Source organism: Trichosurus vulpecula, chromosome 8, assembly GCF_011100635.1.
Source record: "Trichosurus vulpecula isolate mTriVul1 chromosome 8, mTriVul1.pri, whole genome shotgun sequence".
In the NCBI taxonomy this organism is placed as follows: domain Eukaryota; kingdom Metazoa; phylum Chordata; class Mammalia; order Diprotodontia; family Phalangeridae; genus Trichosurus; species Trichosurus vulpecula.
Window position 1 is genome coordinate 235,061,466 of NC_050580.1, and position 19,893 is coordinate 235,081,358.

Here is a 19,893-nt window from a genome sequence, read left to right on the forward strand (position 1 = left end):
AGGTCACTTGTGAGGAGCGGTTAAGGCCAGTTTGGCAGGCTCTTGGAGTTCATGAAGGGGAGGAATGTGCTATAAGCCCAGAAAGGTAAGATGGGGCTGGATTCTGGTAGGTCTTCCTCCTTCTCAGATTACTGCTCCCAACCCTCACAGGAGAAATTGCTTCTTGTCTGGTTAGGGGAGGTAAAAATCAGCTTAGGATGATGGGGATGAGAAATATGGACTAGTTACACAGTATTGAGGATAAATAGAGACCAGACCCATTCTCAGGTTATCTTGGTTATTAGATTGATATTACCAAGTCTGGGGTATGTTGGGGGGGGGGGTATGTTTTCTTTAGCTCTCCTAGGTCTCGTCTAGAGCTGAAATCCTAATAAAGCACTACAAACCAACTCCCTTTATTTGATGCTCTTTCTTCCTCTACATTCTCTTACCCATCCTCCTCATTCTTCTTCCCTTCTCTTCTTCCTTCTTTCTCTCTCCCCTCCCACCAACCCCCACCATTCCCTCTCCTTTATCTTCTCTTAGTCTTTCCCTTTCTCAAAAAGGAAAAAAAAAAAAGCCCACAAAGCGATTAGATTTGCAAATGAGCGGGCAGGAAACTGGGAACAAAAGCAAACCAGAGCTGAGGAGAGAGCAGGTATAATTACTGTAATTAACTCAAGCAGCAGGGGCACATCCCAAGTCGGCAGCAAAGCTGAGAGACACTGCCGGGGAGGGACTGAGAGAGGAGCTGGCATCGGAGCCGGGGGGAGCTAGTGTGGGCCACATCTGCATCGGAGGGATGTCTGGGATAGGTCTGCTGGTTTGATCACACCTTCGATGTCCTCCTGAGATCAGGTTCTCAATGAGGTCCAATTCTGTCTCTCTTCCCAGGGCTCTAGATGAGGCTATAGTCCCAGGAAGAATGGCCTTTTATCCAGAAGATATACCTGCTGTTCTGTCCTTACAGTTCATTTCATCCCTTCTTATTCCAATTCCAAAAAACCTGTTCTTTTTTTTCTCCAAGTGATCTCAGGAACCTTGAGGAGGTGGATGTCTGTCTGGGGTTGAGTTTGACCTCAATTGTATTTCCCCATCATGGTTTTGAATCTATCTGCACCCAGCCCCACCTTTTCCCCCAAAGTTTTGAAGAGTTTGAAGCTCAGCTTATCCCACAGGTCACTTTATATGAGCTCTCCCTCTAACATCCATTTACAGAGGAAACGCCTAGAATAATTTCCATTCAAGACCAGAAGCTATGGGATTAGGGAACTTGCCCACAGCATACCAAGGCTGTGCAAATGTAAACTCCATTGAGTCTTGTTACTCCAAACTGGGAATAATGTTTACCTTCTATACTGAAATATTCTATTAAAATTCTTCATCTCATCAATGTGATTATTCCCTTCAATTCTGCCCATCCTGTGTAACTTTTATAGATGTTCTCCTATAAGTTTGAGTATGGGTCCATTCAACATGGTGGTGGCTTTTCCCTCTGTCTTTTGATATCATGAGGATACTAATGGAGGTCATAGGCTATCCATTGGTTATCTCTTGCTCTCACTCTCTTATTTTTTCCTCATTCATTTGCTTCAATGACATCTTTCTATTACACGTCTCTTTTCAGATTCCCCCTTTGTAATGTGTCATAGCCTACCCATGCTCACTGTGTATCTTTCCACTGCCCACTGGGTGAGGCTTATCATCAGTTCATCGGAGACAGTCACACAACATGGAAGAATATTGGTATTAAAAAGATCTGATGCTTTGTTTTAGGGAGAAGTTTAGGGTCATTAAAAGAATTTCCAAAAGGCAGCCCAGTCCATTTTTCTCGTTTAATTCTGGGTTAAATTCATTGTCCATTTACAGTGTCTGTCCAAGATATACATGCACTGATGGATAAGTTCTATGAGCCATCCATTCAACTACATATCAATCTCTAGATAATAGTCGTTGTATTCTAAATTCTCATAATACTTTGAGCAAATTGCCTAACCACTTTGATCCTCAGTTTCCTCATTGGAAAGTAAATGGATTGGACTCCATAGGATTATTATATTTAAAGGGATCTTAGAGGTCATTGAATCAAGCCCCCTCATTTTATAGTTGGAACTTTGTTCATACCTCTCATGCATTTATCATACTTTACATTTTATTATAGTTATTTGTGTAATACTTCTTCCTACTCAGTGGGAGATCACCTTGAAAATAGCGTGGTGACCAAGCAGTAAGATATAAAGTCACAGTCCCTTAGATGTGATTCCTGATTGACTGAGAAAAACTAAATCATAATGGTGCACACCTAAGTAAGGGAAGAAGGTTCTTCTTCAGAGTTTGTTGGAGGACAAGCTTAGACTTTTCAATAATAGACAGGAGCTCCCCGTGGAGCCACAGATGCAGGGAATTGTATAGTCCTATGCTGCCCTTCAGGGCATTTGGACAGGAGATGTCCTCTGGGCAGGCCCACATAGTAAAATGTGTATCACGAGTTTCTTTTTTCTCTGCTATCTTAGAAGCTTCTTGAGGGCAGAGAAAACATTTTATTTATCACATTGTCTTCTTTAAGCAACTTAGTGAATTGCTCATAGTAGGTGGTGAATTAATATCGTCAAATGAGTGAACAAAAGACCTTTAGGAAATTCTCAAATCTACCTGTCTCCTGAAAGTTGTGGTTTTTAATATCTGGTTTCTCTTCCTTCTAACTTTTTAATCCTGGAACAGAACTATCACCTTTGGGAAACAAATTACCAGGCCCAAGTTTTTTTCAATCCTGCACATCTTTCAAGGCCCAACTCAAGTTCCACTCCCTGCTTGAATCCTTCCCTAACCACACCAGTCCAGTGGTCTTCCCTTCTTTGAATTCCTAGAGCACTATCTGTACCATTCATGTCTTGTGGTACTTGTTCCTTTATATTGTTCTTGAATTTCACTTTTTTAATCAGTTCTTGTTTTTATATTTTTCCCCCAATTACATGTCAAAAGAATTTTTAACACAATTTTTTTTTTAAATTAAATAAATTTCTTTATTTATTTTTAGTTTACCACACACGGTTCTACATAGTTTTGAGTTCCAGTTTTTCTCCCCTCCCTCCCCCCTCCCTCCCCAAGAGGCATGAAGTCCCATATAACTTTAACACAATTTTTAAAGTTTTGGGTTCCAAATTATATCTCTCCCTTCACTCCCCTCTCCCTAGACAGTTAGTAATCTGATATAGGCTATACATGTGTAATCATGTAAAATATTTCCATATTAGTCATTTTGTACAAGAAGACTCAAAAAGAAAGAGAGAAAGGAAGGAAGAAAGAGAAAAATAGCATGCTTCAGTCTGTATTCAGACAAAATTAGTTCTTTCTCTGGAGGTAGATAGCATGCTTCATCATGAGTCCTTTGGGATTGTCTTAGATCATTGTATTGTTGAGAATAGCTAAGTCGTTCGCAATTCTTCATCATACAATATTGCTGTTACTGTGTACAAAGTTCTCCTGGTTCTGCTCATTTCACTTTCCATCAGTTCATCTAAGTCTTTCCAGGCTTTTCTGAAATCATCCTGCTTGTCATTTCTTATAGCACAATAATATCAAATTTCTTTTTTTTGGGGGGGGGGAGGGGGCCTTCTCTTCCCCAATGGATGCTAAGTCTTATAAAGGCAGGGAACAAGCACTTTTTAATTTTTGTGACTGATAGGACGTAACCAGTGTTTAAAAAGGACTTGTGGAGTTGGATTGAACTGATTATGTTAAATCTAAGCTTCTTTCTGATAGCCATCTTCTTTCCTCCCCAAAGCAGGGGATGTCAGATTCAGATTGGAATTTTTTTATGTGAACCTGTTTCTCCTTCTCTAATCACTCCTTTGACTAGGTTCCCCCTCCCCCCTTGCAGGGCTCTAGTTGGATTGCAAGAACTAGGGATGAATAATTTGAAGGGGAAAGATTTCTCCTTTCCCTTCCTCTATTCTTTTCCATCTCAAGCACCAATTAGGAGAGATCTTGGCAGCTCAGGCTGGTGGGAGTAAGAACCTTTCCCAGCTGATAAAGGGGTGGATTCTGCAGAACAGAGCCCTACTTGTTCCCTTGTTGCTTCTCGCAAACAAGTGTCTTAATATGAAAATCTCTGAATGTACCCCAAAGATAAATTAGAACATTATACAGGATTCCCTCCAGGGTTCCTTTAAATGGTAATCTCTTCTAGCGTATTTAATGATTCCATTTACAAAAATCTGATTTACACACAATGAGGCTAGAGTATGACTATGCTTCATAGACTTCTTGTGAGGAAGAGAGCTTTATTCACTTAATGATAACAGCTAACATTTGTATAGTGTTTTAAGGTTTGTGCAGCACTTTACACGTATCATTTCATTTGATTCTGATGACAACGCTGTGAGATATGTGTCATTATTATCCTAATTTTACAGATGAGGAAACTGAGTATGAGAGTGGTTTTTATTCTTTGGAGACAACCAGGGTTAAGTGACTTGACAAGGGTCACACAACTAGTATTTGTGGCAGGATTTGAACTCAGATCTTTCTGACTCCATGTCTGTGCTCTCTGCCAAAAATAATCAGCAGTGGACTTGGGGTCAGAGCACCTGGCTTCAAATCCTAGCTCTGCTACTAATTACCTGTATGTCTTAGCCTCCGAGGTTTTGTAAAATGAGTTGGACTGTGATGCCTAGTTCATGTCATTATTACGTAAAGGGAGGGACACCCATACTCATTTAGAGTCCAGGACAGGAAACCTAAAACTGATATTAAGATACAAAAATGCACCTTATCGCACTTCCCCCACCTCAAACTAGTTACACTTTATTGTCCCTCATTTCTCAAATGTGTAGATGGTATTGCTTTCTCTGGTTCTCTTTATGCATTGTGGTCATGGCTAATTTTTTTGTTCACTTATAGAAAGTAAAAGGGAAGGTAGGTGGCACAGTGGATAGATTCCTGGCTCTAGTAGTCAGAAGGACCTAAGCTCAAATCCTACCACAAACACTAGCTGTGTGACCCTGGGCAAGTCACTTAACTTCAATTGCCTCAAAAAAGTTAATTTTTATATGTTTAAGAGGAATGTATAGAGCCTATATCAGATTGCATGCCATCTTGGGGAGGAGGGGAGGGAGGGGGAGAAAATTTAAAATTTATGGAAGTGAACGTTGAAAACTAAAAATAAATAAATAAACTTATTAAAATAAATAAAGGATAAGTTACTTGAAAAAAGTTAACTTTTTAAAAAATAGAAATACAAAAATTAATAGTATTGTTTAAAATATGCCCATTTCCTTACTTGTCATTTCTCCATGAGGCCTGGTGCTGGTGGTAGGGAGGTTGTACTACTTCAAAGGTGGTGGAAAGATCTCAAAGAGTAGTTCTATTTGTTCTGGGCCCGTTTTCCTAAGGTCAAGAATGTTATGTTGCTCTTTAGAGAGTCCCCTGAGGGGTTAGATGTCTCCCCTTTCAGTCATTTTTTTGAGCCCCCATCAGCTGTGTCCCCCCCATTTGTTAGAGGACAGTGTCTAGCACCCCATTTCCATTTAACCACCTCACATCAATTAACCCTTTTTCAAAAAAGAAAATAGTATTTTATTTTTTCCAATTACCTGCAAAGACAATTTTCAACATTCCTTCAATTAACTCTTACAAAGGGCTTTTCACTTCAAATATATAGCAAAAACAAACAAACATTTTCCCCAATTCCTCTGGGACATTTTCATCCTCACTACTTCAGCATCTGGTGGAGACATATAGTATGTATGGGTAACACCCATAGAGTAAGAGTACCACCAAGTTCATTTCCAAATGTGGCATGACTGCCAAGTGAATCCTTCCGATGAGCTGGGATCCCAAAAGTCACTTACAAGGATTAAAGATAGCTCTCGGCTGTCAGGGCATCACACTAGACTTGGAGTCAGGAAATTTGTAACTGAATCTTGGCTCTATTACTTTCTTGGGGAAATTGTTTAAACTTAATAGTTTCAACCATAGGATGAAGGGGTTGGACTCAATGACCTCTAAAATCTCTTCAAGTCTTATAATCCTATGGAGTCCCATCTGTTCATTTTCCAGATGAGGAAACTGAGTCACAATGGTTAAGCAACTCACTCGAGATACCAAAATGAACAAGCCACTTAACTGCCTCAGGCCTCAGTTTCTTCACCTGTAAAATGAACAGTTTGAACTAGATGATCTCTAAGTCCCTTCTCAGCTTTAAATTTATGATTCTAAATGTTGTACCCTTCAGCACACTGTAAGCTTCTTGAGGGCAGGGACTTTTTTTTTCTTTATGTCTCCATATCATAGAACATACTCATAATGTTTGCATTCATAATTGCAATCATCTTAAGTGAGAGAATTGAAGGCTAAAGAAGTCAAGCCATTGGCCAACAATCACACAGATAATAAATAGTACAGCTGGTATCTGAATCCATAACTTTGAATTCCCAATTCAACGTTCTTTTTACTCTACCATGGTGCCTTGCGTATAGTAGATATTTAATAAGTGATTGTTGTTGGATTATATCAGATTCAGTCTGACTGTAGAAGCCTTTTTCCTTTCTCCTTCCACCTTGGGACACGCTCTGTTGGCATTCCAGTTCAAGTAGGATGGAAGGTAGTTACGTAAGGGGATGCTACATAACTATCCGAAGTCATAGAACAGATCAGGGTAGAACAAGGACCACTAGACCCTGGGTCTTTTGATTCTTAATTCAGTACCTTTTCTACTGCACTGCCACCTGACATAAATAAGGGGATTATTTTAGAATGCCTTGACAACCAAATGGTAGTTAAATTTATAGTCATACACACACTTGACACAACCATATCAGAACTCTGGAGAGTTCACTGGAGTCTGGGCGAGCCAAAGCATTGCTAATTTGGAAAGCAGAGAGTAGAAGGTCCCTTAGGATATGGGCATCTAATTTATTTAGGGCTCTGTCAATGAGTGCATGTAATAACCTACAGGGATGCGTGTTTTAATGGAATAGACACATTTACAGAAAAAAGCTGAAGTTTTATAAATTGAATCACGTTTGGAGCACCCCCTATTTTAAAAATAATAGGGATGTCATGGTATAGTGGATAAAGTCTGGGATGGGCAGTCAGGAAGACCTCTGAGCAAATCTTTATTCTAACGCTTACTAATTTCATGTCTATGGGCAAATCACTTAAATTCTCTGAGCTTTAGTTTTCTCATCTATAAAATGGGAATTATGTCTCAGTATCTCATTGGGTTGTTGTGAGGCTCAAGTACTTTTGTATTTATGTCAAATATTACATAATTATTAGCAATTATTATTAAAGGATCTGAATGGTGAATCCTTTCATTAGCAAAAGTTATTCTTTGTAAAGTGATCAATCACCTTGAAATGGACTTATTTTCCAAATTTGGATTTATGTTATGTCAGTTTTTCTTCCTTAAAGGGGAGTATACCTGAATTGTGCACAGCAGTGTGAAACTTCTTTACTTGGTTCCCCAATTCTAAGTACGCCGTCCCTTTTCATTTATTCTACCAAAATTACATGATTGATTATAATTGGCTATCCCTGTAAACTCCTCAATGCAGAAAGCTCCATATCCTCTACACGTAGCAATACTGTTATTCAGTGTCAACCAAGCAAGTACAGAGCAAATCCCATATTTAACACTGAGCCTTTTCTCATAGGAGGCAATGGCAAGTTGAATTCAATACAACTCAGAAGTAATCAAGAGAATCTTGGAGCAGCTCTGCATACAGCTTTATCTCCTTGGTTTCTCTTCACCTAATGCGTTAGGTTTTGTGTCCTGAGTTTCTATTGGATTTATCTGCAGATATCCCTTTCATCCCATTGAAGTCAATGGGGGAGGAAACAAATCCACTTGGCAAATTCCCTGGAAGGGATAAGTCTGAACTTCACCACCAAATGCAGAAAGCTCCATATCCCCTACACATAGCAATGCGGTCATTCCAATTCAGCCAAGCAGATACAGAGCAAATCACATATTTAACTTGCAAGCCACTCACATGTAACTTACAGGTCATTCACATGTCACTCACATATAACTTACATGTCAGGTATGCATCATTCACATGTCACCTGTATGTAATCTGTGTGTCGTTCACATGTAACATGCATGTTATTATCATGACTCTTGAATGTAATTCGACTGTGTCTTGCATGGTATTCGCATGTAATTAACATGCAAGTTGCATGACGGTCTAATTACATTCACATGCCTCTCGCACGTCATTCACATGTTAATAGAATGTCTTTCACATGTGACTGGCATGTCATTCAATGTAACGTGCATGGCACTCGTGTGCAACTTACACGTTATTCACACGTCTCTCGCGTGTAACTCACATGCCATTCGCATGTCACACGCATGTTATTAGATTGTCAGTCACATGTAACTTACATGTAATTGCACGAGATTTAAGTGTCATTCACATGTCGTTGACATGTAACCCGCATGTCTATCTCATGTAACTAGAATGTGCTGAGGCTTTGTTACCATGTAGCTTGCATGTCATTCCCGTGTCAGTCACATGTCACATGTAACTTGCATGCCATTCGCATGCCATTCGCAGGCAGTTTACATGTCTCTCACATGACACTCATATCCAACACGCATGTCACTCACATGCCTCGCATGTCGTTCACATGTCATTCGCATGTAACTCACATGTCATCGACATGTCACGCACGCGAAACTCTCATGTCGCTCGCATATCATTCACATGTTGCTTATGTCACTCAAATGTCTCTCACATGTCGCTTGCATGTGATTTCCTGCCATTCAAATGTAACTTGCATGTTATTCCCATGACACTCTCATGTTATTCACATGTAATTTACGTGTCACTCACTTGTTGACATGGTACTCGTGTGTAACTTACATGTCATTCACATGTCATTCGCAGGCAACTCACATGTCACTCATTTAACTCGCATGCCATTCACCTGTAACTCTATGTAGCACGCATGTGGCTTACATGTCATTGACATTTTTATGTCACAAGTCTCTCACATGTCACTCACGTGTGATTTCCGTGTCATTTGAATGTAACTTACATGTTATTCACATGACACTTGAAAGTCATTCGCGTATGAGTTATATGTCATTCATATGTGACTCGAATGTCATTCACATGTAACTTGCGTGTTATTCACATGACACATGCATGTCATTCACGGTTAACTTGCATGTCGCTCGTGTGTCATTTATATGTGATTTGCATGTTCACATGTCACTCCCAAGTTATTAGCATGAGGCTTGCGTGTTACTCACGTGTCATTGCCATGTCATTCACATGTCGCTTATATGCCGCTCAAAAGTATCTCCCATGCCATTCCCATCTAATTCATGTCACTCACATGTTATCCGCATGCCATCAGAATATCACTCACCTGTTAGCCACATGTCACCCGCATGTCATTCACATGTTGTTCACATTTCACACATGTAACTCATATATCATTCACATGTTTCTCTTCACCACCAGATGCAGAAAGCTCCATATCCTCTACACATAGCAATGCAATTATCCCAAGTAAGTCAAGCAAGTACAGAGCAAATCCCATATTTAACAATGTGCCTGATGAGGGCACAATCTCTAGGGTCTTCCAACTAGATCTGGCCTTCCCCTAAGGCTATGGGCCTTGCATTATCATTGGGCCTAAGTCTCTGCCTAGCCTAGCCCTCTATTGTCCAGCTGTTTCCTGATCACTTAATCCTGATCAAAATATCTATACCTTAGCTCTGTTACCCCAGCCCTCTATTGTCTGCCATTTCCATGTGGCCTTCAGCTATTTCCCACCCTGGAGTCTGACCTCATCTCAGTCCCATCAAGCTCCTCCTTAGACTCCTCCTCAAGTCCCTCCCTAAACCCCTCCTCTAGTCACCCCAGACACCTCAATCCCTCCCACAATCTTTATGTATATAATCTCCATCTTGCCTCCATGAAGGTGCTCAGATTCAATCTGGCTTTAGTCCAGGTTTTTTCACTAATTAGCTTCATGACTGTAGGTAAGTCATAGCCCTTCTTTTGGCTTCAATTTCCTCAACTGTAAAATAAAGTACTTGGACCAGGTGATCTCTAAAACTTTTCCAGTTCTAATATTCTTTATTCTCTTGGGGAATTTCTTAGCCTAGTTTCCTGGAGGTTTCATGAAGAATCTCACCCACCAACGGGACTGAAGACTAGAGGTTAAATAAAGTGAGTTGTTGTTCAGTCATTTTTCAGTCATGTCTGACTCTTTGTAATCTCATTTGGGGTTTTCTTGGCAAAGATACACTGGAGTAGTTTGCCATTTCCTTCTCCAGCTCATTTTACAGATGAGGAAACTGAGGCAAGAAAGATTAAGTGACTTGCCCAGGGTCACACAACTAGCAAGCATCTGAGGCCAGATTTGAACTCAGGAAAATGAGTATTCCTAATTTCAGTCCTGGTCCTCTAGCCACTTCACCACCTAGATGCCCAATAAAGTAAGTAGCCAAATTGAAAAGAAATTTATTATACTAAGGACTCTGCTTACTGGTAGCAACAACTCCCATCACCTAAGGAACAGTCTTGGTTAATATAGGTTTGTTTATTTGTTTCATTGAGTCTCCCTATTTTGCACAGGGTGGAAGCGTAGAAGCCACTCATGGCCCAATCCCAATATTGATTAGCACACAGCTTTAGCCTGTTCTGCTTTTCCCAACTTGGCAAGTTTGCCCCTACTTGGGCAATCTGGTGCTCTTCTGCTCTCATGGAATCCTTATATCGTTTTCTGCCTTAGTGCACAAACCCGGTTAGCTTTAGTCCTATTGCAGCTCAGAAACTCCTAAACTCAAGCAATCCACAAGCAGGGACTACAGGCCTGCATCAACAGATTTAGCATTTATATAGCTTTTCTGGCCAATTTAGAGTAGACAATTAGCAGCATCCTGTGGCATTTTTATGAATCACTGGAATATTGTTCTCCCATAAAAGGAAAACTAATTTTTGGATCTGACTTTGGTTACCTTAAAGGGAGGGCCCAATAGATTGTGGACTCCACTGCCTGTTCAATCACACTATGTATCTGCGTTCTCACTCCTGTCTTGTAATTCTTGCAGGAAACACTTCTTGACATTGTAGTCACCCAATATGTTTCTAAAATACTGCGTCTTTTCTCCCTTCACAATTCTACTTCATGCTTTGTATCTTTTTAAAGTAACATGTACGGTACTTAGCACTCATTAGACACTTGACAGATGTCTATTTGATAACCTGATTTGCCTCCACTGAGACCCTGCAGTAATTCAGCAGGGAAATGACAACTTGATGTTTGCCTCAAAAAAATGTTCATCCCATAGAAAAAGCTTTCAGGCTGAGACTTGGGGGCAATGTGTGGGAAACTTTTTAGCATGTAGCAGGATGGGGACAGGTTGATGACATTCCAGTAATTCTCTTCCACGTAAAAGATGTATCTAAGCAGCTAGTGCCATGGTGGATAGAATGCACTGGGTCTGGAGTTCAAATCTGGCTTCAGACACTTACTATCTGTGTGTTTAACCTCTGCCTGCATCAGTTTCCCCAACTATAAAATGGGGATAAGAAAAGCACCTACCTCCCAGGGTTGTTGTAAAGATCAAAGGAGATCATTTTTATTAAAAGTGGTGTGTACTTCCCTTTTTCACAACAGAAGCGGAGGACGTGGGTACAACAGTATTGCACTTGCTGTCAGACTCTCTGTTGATTGGTTTTGCTTAAGTGTTGTTCATTATTACAAGGAAGGTCCAGTGCTATAAGGTGAAGTAATGTATTTAGAAATGACAATCCTATAAAATCGGAAAGTATCAACAAAACTTTATTTTTGGAAGGAATGTAGTTTATGCACCCTGCTGATTAGGTGAGGGCCTGCCCCTTTATTGTACAGACGGAGAGACTGAGACACGGGGCAATGGATGGAAAGATTTTAACTTGAGGAAGAATAGAGCAAAGCCTTGAGTTGTCCCACCCTGGCTATTGGCAGTGCCTCAAAGCTGCTGGCCAATATGCTGTCCATTTCTCAAAACTATTGGCCAATCACAGAAAGGACAGTCTTTGAGGCTATCCTCTTAGTCAATCTATTGTGAATGCTTGGGAGAAACAATCCCTTTCACCTTTTCAGAGGTGCCAAAAGTACATTAACATTTAAAAATTTGAGGTTTTTTGCAGGATTTCTGGAACTGATAGGGTTATTTTCATCCAGGACATAGCAAGTAATACAGCATATATTTTTTCTCTCTCCCCTATCCCACCTCTTTCTCAATTATCACTGGGATAATCAGATGACAAAAAGATGAAACGCTGGTTTTTCTCTTTTTTCTACATTAAAATAAGTGTGTTCAGGTATTTTTAGCAAGAATATGAGACATTCTTGCAAGCTGCTAAAAATAGAAGGTCTGTGTTAATCCAATCAGAGAGAACTTACCCAATGCACTCAGGGATAAAATAAATCGATTCAGATCTAGTATTTCAGACACTCTCTCCAGAATGGCATTGTGGGGCTCCCATGAGAAACAGTTATAGGCTTTTCAAATTTGGTGGTTGTGGAAGGAGGGAGAAGGGTCCAGGTCTGGACATAAATCTCTCTTTAACTTGCCATGATTTTCTTCTGAGTGCCAGTCATTTGCCCTGAGATCCTAGGGCACATACTTGCAAGGGACTCTAGATTCCTAGGTATCTGGTTGTCTCACATTTAACAATCACCTACTGGATTGTAGGTTTCTTGGTGATAGAGGCCACTGTCATTTGTGTCTTAGGATCTGTCACAAAAAGTCCCAAGATTGGCACATGGAAGGTACTTAACAAGCATTTTTTGAATTAAGTAATCATTCAACAGTTGTGTCAAAATCTTTGTAGTCTGTCTCTTACCCCCTTTCTCTGAACTCCTACAAAGCTGAGTTTGTGCCACTCAATGTATCATTAGAAAAAGCATGGGGTAGAGCATAGAATATTGGACTTAGGAAGACCAAAATTCTACCCTAAAATGTTCTGCAAATGTCAACTCTTCTTACTGACATAATATTTCCCAAATGTTTTAAGTGCTATGTATCTTAAACTAGATTATAAAATCTTTAAGATGAGGGAGCATTTGGAGGCCTCATAACATTAAAAACAGTACTGGGTGTATGATAGGTATTTAATCAGGACTTCTTGGTTGTTTGAGGTAGCCCCATAATAGGAAGACTTAAGTTCAAATTCTGATCCTGCACACTTATTCGCTTTGTGACCCTGGTCAAGTCAATCACCTTCTCCGTACTTCAGTTTCCTCATCTGTAAAATGATAAGGATAACACTCAAGTCAACAATTAGCCAACGAGTGTTTATTAAATGCCAGCTGTGTGCCAGGTGCTGGGTTAAAGGCTGAGGATAAAGAAGAGTGAAAACCAGCCTTTTCTCTCAGCTCCCAGCTTACCGAGGGCAGCGTGCAAATAATTATGTACAAACAAAATATGTGCAAGCTACATTTGGGACCCTGGGCAAGTCAGCCAGCTTCTCTTCTCTCATCAGAGAGACGGCACCAGCATCTAGGGGAATTGGAAAAGGTTTCGGGGAGAAGGTGGGATGTCAGGTGGGATGTGAAGGAAGCCAGGGAAGCTGGGAAGCAGAGAGGAGGGGGGGAGAATTCCAGGCACAGGGCTATTCCACGGCCAGTGAAAATACCCCGACGGAACAACGAGGAAGACATTGTCACTGTGGAGGGAAGCAAGGTACAAGAAGACTGTAAAACTAGAAAGGGTCCAAGGAAGAGGGGTTTGAACACCAGACAGAAGGTTCCATATTTAATCTTGAAAGTGATAGAAAGCTGCTGCGGTGGATTGAATGGGGAGGGGACTTGCTCAGACCTGAGCTTTAGGAAGATCCATTTGATAATGGAGCGGAGACTAGATTGGAATGGCGAGAGACTCGAGGCAGGGCTACTGGCCAAAGGATCAGTGGTCCAGGCATAAAGTGATGAAAGACTGCAGTGGACGGATGGCAAGTCAGATATGGGGAGGGGTAGAGATGAGAGGTGTGCCAGTGTAGAATTGACAGGACTTGGCAACAGGTTGGATATGGGGGTTGTTGAGAGGTTGCTGCAAATCTTAAAGTGTTGTGACAACAGTGTGCTGGGAAATGCTTAAATCAAGCTCTGAATAGTAGCTTTTGCTAATTTCCAAGGTGTAAAGGCTCACGCTAGAAATTTAATAATCGACTCTCACAAGTACAGCAGGCTTCAACACACATCTCTCTGTCTAGTGAGTTATTGTTAAGTGTGTGTGTATACACATGAATATATGTATATACTCCATATATGTGCACACATGTATGCATAACATGTGTGTATAGTTTTTCCTTATCCGTACATTCATATGTGAAGCTATATCAACTTATATCCATATATCTCTCTTTCTATCACCCATGCATCATTTGTCTAACAATCATTTATCATCACTATCGTGTATCAAAATCTAGGTGCAGTTTGAAACTTAAAATTGTGCTAAGACTTTTGGGACACGGGACATGTCGTGTGTGCGTGTGTGTGTGTGCATGTGTGCATGCTCATGCTTGAGTGATTGAGTACAGAAAACTGACTTGACATCTAGATGTAAAGTGCTAAACCCCTCTTTTATGATATATTGTAAAGAACTCTGGTCTGTTAACCAAAAACAGTATCACCGGGCAGCTAGGTGGCGCAGTGAGCAGAGCACCAGCCCTTAAGTCAGGAGGACCTGAGTTCCAATCCAACCTCAGACACTTGACAGGCTTACTAGCTGTGTGACCTTGGGCAAGTCACTTAACCCCAACTGCCCTGCCCTCCCCCCTCCAAAAACAAAAACAAACCAAAAAAAAACCCAATATCACAAGTCCATGAGACAATGTGTTGCATCTAGATTTATTATAAGAGAATGAACATACCTGTGGAACCCTAAGCAAACCTAAAGCATTCACAATCCAAACAGAAGCTTGCATATTTATGAAACTGAGACATAGAGAAAAGAAGAAACAGAAATCTCCAACTAAATGGGAGTGGTAGGGAAGAAGAAATTATGAATAATTAAGATGGCAAAAGCAGCATTCTTTTCCCTGAGGAACTACCAGACCATGAAGCTAGGATGGTCTCCTCATCTACAAGAGTCCCAGCTGCCCAGTTATTTCCCAGTCTAGTGCAGGCTGACTAGCATCAGTCTTGACTCCCAAGGATGCACAGGGGGTCCAGCTTGGGGTGCAAACACATTATGTCAACTCCAGAGGGACTTTGTCCTTGCCACATTCAGGGCCTCCTGCATACTCTGGGTCCAGTGTTTCTGGAAGATATAGCAACTCAAAAAGACAAGCTCAGGAGATCCTTTAACATTCTTTAACAGGTCAGAGAGTCAGAATAAATATAAGAAGAACAGCCCACATTTAGATAGCACCAAGAGGGCCCGAGTTCAAATTGCAGCTTTTCACTTCAACCTCTTTAGGTCTCAGTTTCCCCATCTGTAAAATGGGAGAATGGATATACTATATAACCTCTGAAGTCTCCTCCAACTATAGTTCTATGTATGATCCTTTAATTCTATCATTTACAAGATATGTGACCAGGGACAAATCACTTAAACTCTGAGACTAAATTTCCTCGTTTATAAAATGGAGATGTGCTAGACTAACTAATCCCAATTTCCTTAATTCTTTTTTTTTTTCTCTGTTGGTTTTTTTTTGAAGGGGGTGTGGCCAGAGTGGCCTTTGTTTTCCTTGAGTGACTCAGCTTACCTCATTGAGCCTGCTGGTTGCTGCTGCTTCTCTTCCGGGAAGCGGAGAACTTCCTGTGTGATGGATGAGTCATAGGGCTGGCTGAGGGGAGGTGTTGACTCCAGAGCCACGCCCTATTGCGTGTTAACCTGTTCTACGCTAGGGGGAGGAGCCAACTCAAGAACCAATTGGCCCTGGTCATTCAGGCAGCGCTTGATGATGTCAAAAACTCTATAAGAGGGGAGGGGACAGCTTGAAGCTCTCTTTCCTTTTCTGATTGGTGTGGGAGCAGCAGCAAGCATAACTCTGGGCTCAAATTTCCACTTTTCTCTAGGTTCTCCTTGGTTTATCAACCAATCACTCAACAAGAATTTATTAAGTACTTATTATATGCCAGGCACTACATCAAATACTAGGGTTAAAGAAAAAGCAAAAACACTGCCTGCCCTCAATTTGCTGACATTCTAATGCAAGCTCCTTTCTTGTACTTAAAGTCTGATTTTTTAAAGACCCCACACTTATGAAAATATTTATAACGGCTCTTTTCGTGATGGCAAAGAATTGGAAATTTAGGGGATGCCTATCAATTGGGGAATGGCTGAACAAGTTGTGGTATATGAATGTAAGGGAACACTATTGTGCAATAAGAAATGATGAACAGGTGGATTTTTGAAAAGCCTAGAAAGACTTAACATGAACTGATGCTGAAAGAAGTGAGCAGAATCAGGAGAACATTGTACACAGCAGCAGCAACATTGTATGATGATGATAAACTTTGGTAGACTTAGCTCTTCTCAGCAATATAGTGATGTAGATAATTCTAAAAGACTCATGATGGAAAATGCTGTCCATATCCAGAGAAAGAACTATGGTGTCTGAATGCAGATCGAAGCAGACTATTTTCTTTTTTATTATTTTTTCTTTCGCATGGCTTTTCCCTTTTGTTCCGATTCTTCTTTCACAACATGAATGATGTGGAAATATGTTTAATACAATTGTACATGTATAGCCTATATCAGATTGCTTGCTCTCTTGGGGGAGGTGGGAAGGGAGGGAGGGAGAAAAAAATCTAGAACTTACTGATCTTATAAAAGCGAACCAAAAACTAAAAATAAATAAATAAATGAAAAAAATTTTAAATCTCACTTTTTAGGCTAGGACTTAAGGGGGAGAGGCTTCATGACACCTCTTTCTACTCTAAGAAGGTTTACTAAGGTAGTTAGGTGGCTTAGTAGATGGAGTTCTGGACCTGGAGTCAGGAAGTCCTGAGGCTGAATCTCACTTTATTAGCTGTGTGACTCTGGGCAAGTCATTTAACGTCTGTCTACTTCAATTTCCTCAACTATTAAATGAGGATTATCATAGTACCTACCTCCCAGAGTTAGGGCAGCTAGGTGGTGCCATAAATAGAGTACTGGACCTGGAGTCAGGAAGACTCATCTTCCTTAGTTCGAATCTGGCTTCAGATACTTACTAGCTGTGTGGCCCTGGGCAAGTCATTTAACCCTGTTTGCCTCAGTTTCCTCACCTGTAAAATGATTTGATGAAGGAAATGTCAAGAAAACCCCAAATGGGGTCACAAAGAATTGGACATTACTAAACAACAACCTACATGTGAAGTCATGTAAAACCAAGTGAGGAAAAGCCCAAGTGGGGGAAAAAGACAAGAAAAATAAAGGAAAAAAATCGCTTCAGTCTGTACTTGGAGACATCAGTTCTCTCTCCAGAGGTAGAAAGCATTTTTGGAGTCATCATGGATCACTGTATTGATCAGAATAGCGGAGTCTTTTATAGTTGACCATCATTACGATATTGCTGTTACTGTGTGCAATGTTCTCCAGCCTTTGTTTACTTCACTTTGCAGCAGTTTGTATAAGTCTTCCCAATCTGGGTTCTTTTTTTTTTTTCCCTGGGGCCAACTGGGGTTAAGTGACTTGCCTAGGGTCACACTGCTAGTAAATGTTAAGTGTCTGAGGCCCAATTTGAACTCAGATCCTCCTGACTCCATGGCTGCTGCTCTAACCACTGAGTCACCTAGCTGCCCCACCAACCTGGTTTCTTTAAAAGGTTACAGTGGTGGTATGGAATGTTTCTCTTAACAGTGATGTCTATCCATATAGATTAAGGATGCCCTGAGTATCTTTTGTTTTCCTCTCTTCTCCAGGGTTTGCATAGCAGCACCAAAGAACAGAATAGGCAGGGAAAGGCAGGAAATCTTGGGGATGTGGGAAATCAGTGGCTGATCTTTTGATGCAATGGTATCCTGAATCTTTTTTTAAAATATAATTTATTTATTTTTTAGTTTTCAACATTCACTTCCATAAGATTTTGAGTTTTAAATTTTCTTCCCCTCTCTTCCCCCCTCCCCAAGACAGCGTGCAATCTGATACAGGTTCTACATGTGCATTCATATTAAACATATTTTCACGTTAGTCATGATGTAAAGAAGAATTAGAACCAATAGGAGGAACAACAAGAAAAAAGAAACAAAACAAAACAACAAAAGAAAAGGAGAGCAAATAATATGCTTCCATCTGCATTCAGACTCTGTAATTCTTTCTCTGGATGTGGACATCTTCCATCATGAGTCTTCTGGAGTTGTCTTAGAACCTCGCATTGCTAAGAAGAGCTAAGGCTATCAAAGTCAGTCATAGCTGTTACTGTGTACAATGTTTTCCTGCTTTTGCTCATTTCACTCAACGTCAGTTCATTTAAGTCTTTCCTGGTTTTTCTATTTTTTATTTTTATTTTAAACTTTAATTTATTTATTTAACATATTTAGTTTTCAGCATTGGTTTTCACAAGAGTTTGAATTACAAATTTTCTCCCCATTTCTACCCTCCCCCCACCCACTCCAAGATGGCATATATTCTGGTTGCCCTGTTCCCCAGTCAGCCCTCCCTTCTGTCACCCCACTCCCCTCCCATCCCCTTTTCCCTTCCTTTTTTGTAGGGCAAGCTAAATTTCTACTCCCCATTGCCTGTGTATCTTATTTTCTAGTTGCATGCAAAAAACTTTTTTTTTTGTTTTTGAACATCTGTTTTTAAAAACTTTGAGTTCCAAATTCTCCGTCCTCCTCCCTTCCCACCCACCCTGCCCATGAAGTCAAGAAATTCAACATAGGCCACATGTGTATCATTATGTATAACCCTTCCACAATACTCATGTTGTGAAAGACTAACTATATTTTGCTCCTTCCCAACCCATCCCCCTTTATTGAATTTTCTCCCTTGACCCTGTCCCCTTTTGAAAGTGTTTGTTTTTGATTACCTCCACCCCCATCTGCCCTCCCCTCCATCATCCCCTCCTTTTTTATCTTCTTCCCTCTTCTTTCCTGTGGGGTAAGATACCCAATTGGGTATGTATGGTATTCCCTCCTCAGGCCAAATCTGATGAGACCAAGATTCACTCATTCCCCCCTTACCTACCCTCTCCCCTCCTCCCACAGAACTGCTTCCTCTTGCCACCTTTATGCGAGATAATCCACCCCATTCTGTCTCTCCCTATCTCCCTCTCTCTATATGTTCCTCTCTCATCCCTTAATTTGATTTTATTTCTTTTAGATATCTTGCCTTCATCTTCAACTCCCCCTGTGTCTGCTCTCTCTCTCTCCATATATGTATATATACACATAGATATATACATACACATTCACTTACATATATATATATATACATAAACATATATACATATATGCATATTCCCTTCAGCTACCCTAATACTGAGGTCTCATGAATTATACATGTTATCTTTCCATGTAGGAATGTAAACAAAACAGTTCAACTTTAGTAAGTCCCTTGCAATTTCTTTTTCTTGTTCTTTTTCTTGATTACCTTTTCATGCTTCTCTTGATTCTTGTGTTTGAAAGTCAAATTTTCTATTCAGTTCTGGTCTTTTCACTGAGAAAGCTTGAAAGTCCTCTATTTTATTAAAAATCCATATTTTGCCTTGGAACGTGATACTCAGTTTTGCTGGGTAGGTGATTCTTGGTTTTAATCCTAGCTCCATTGACCTCTGGGATATCATATTCCAAGCCCTTCGATCTCTTAATGTAGAAGCTGCCAGATCTTGGGTTATTCTGATTGGGTTTCCACAACACTCAAATTGTTTCTTTCTGGCTGCTTGCAGTATTTTCTCCTTGATCTGGGAGCTCTGGAATTTGGCGACAATATTCCTAGGAGTTTTCTTTTTGGGATCTATTTGAGGAGGC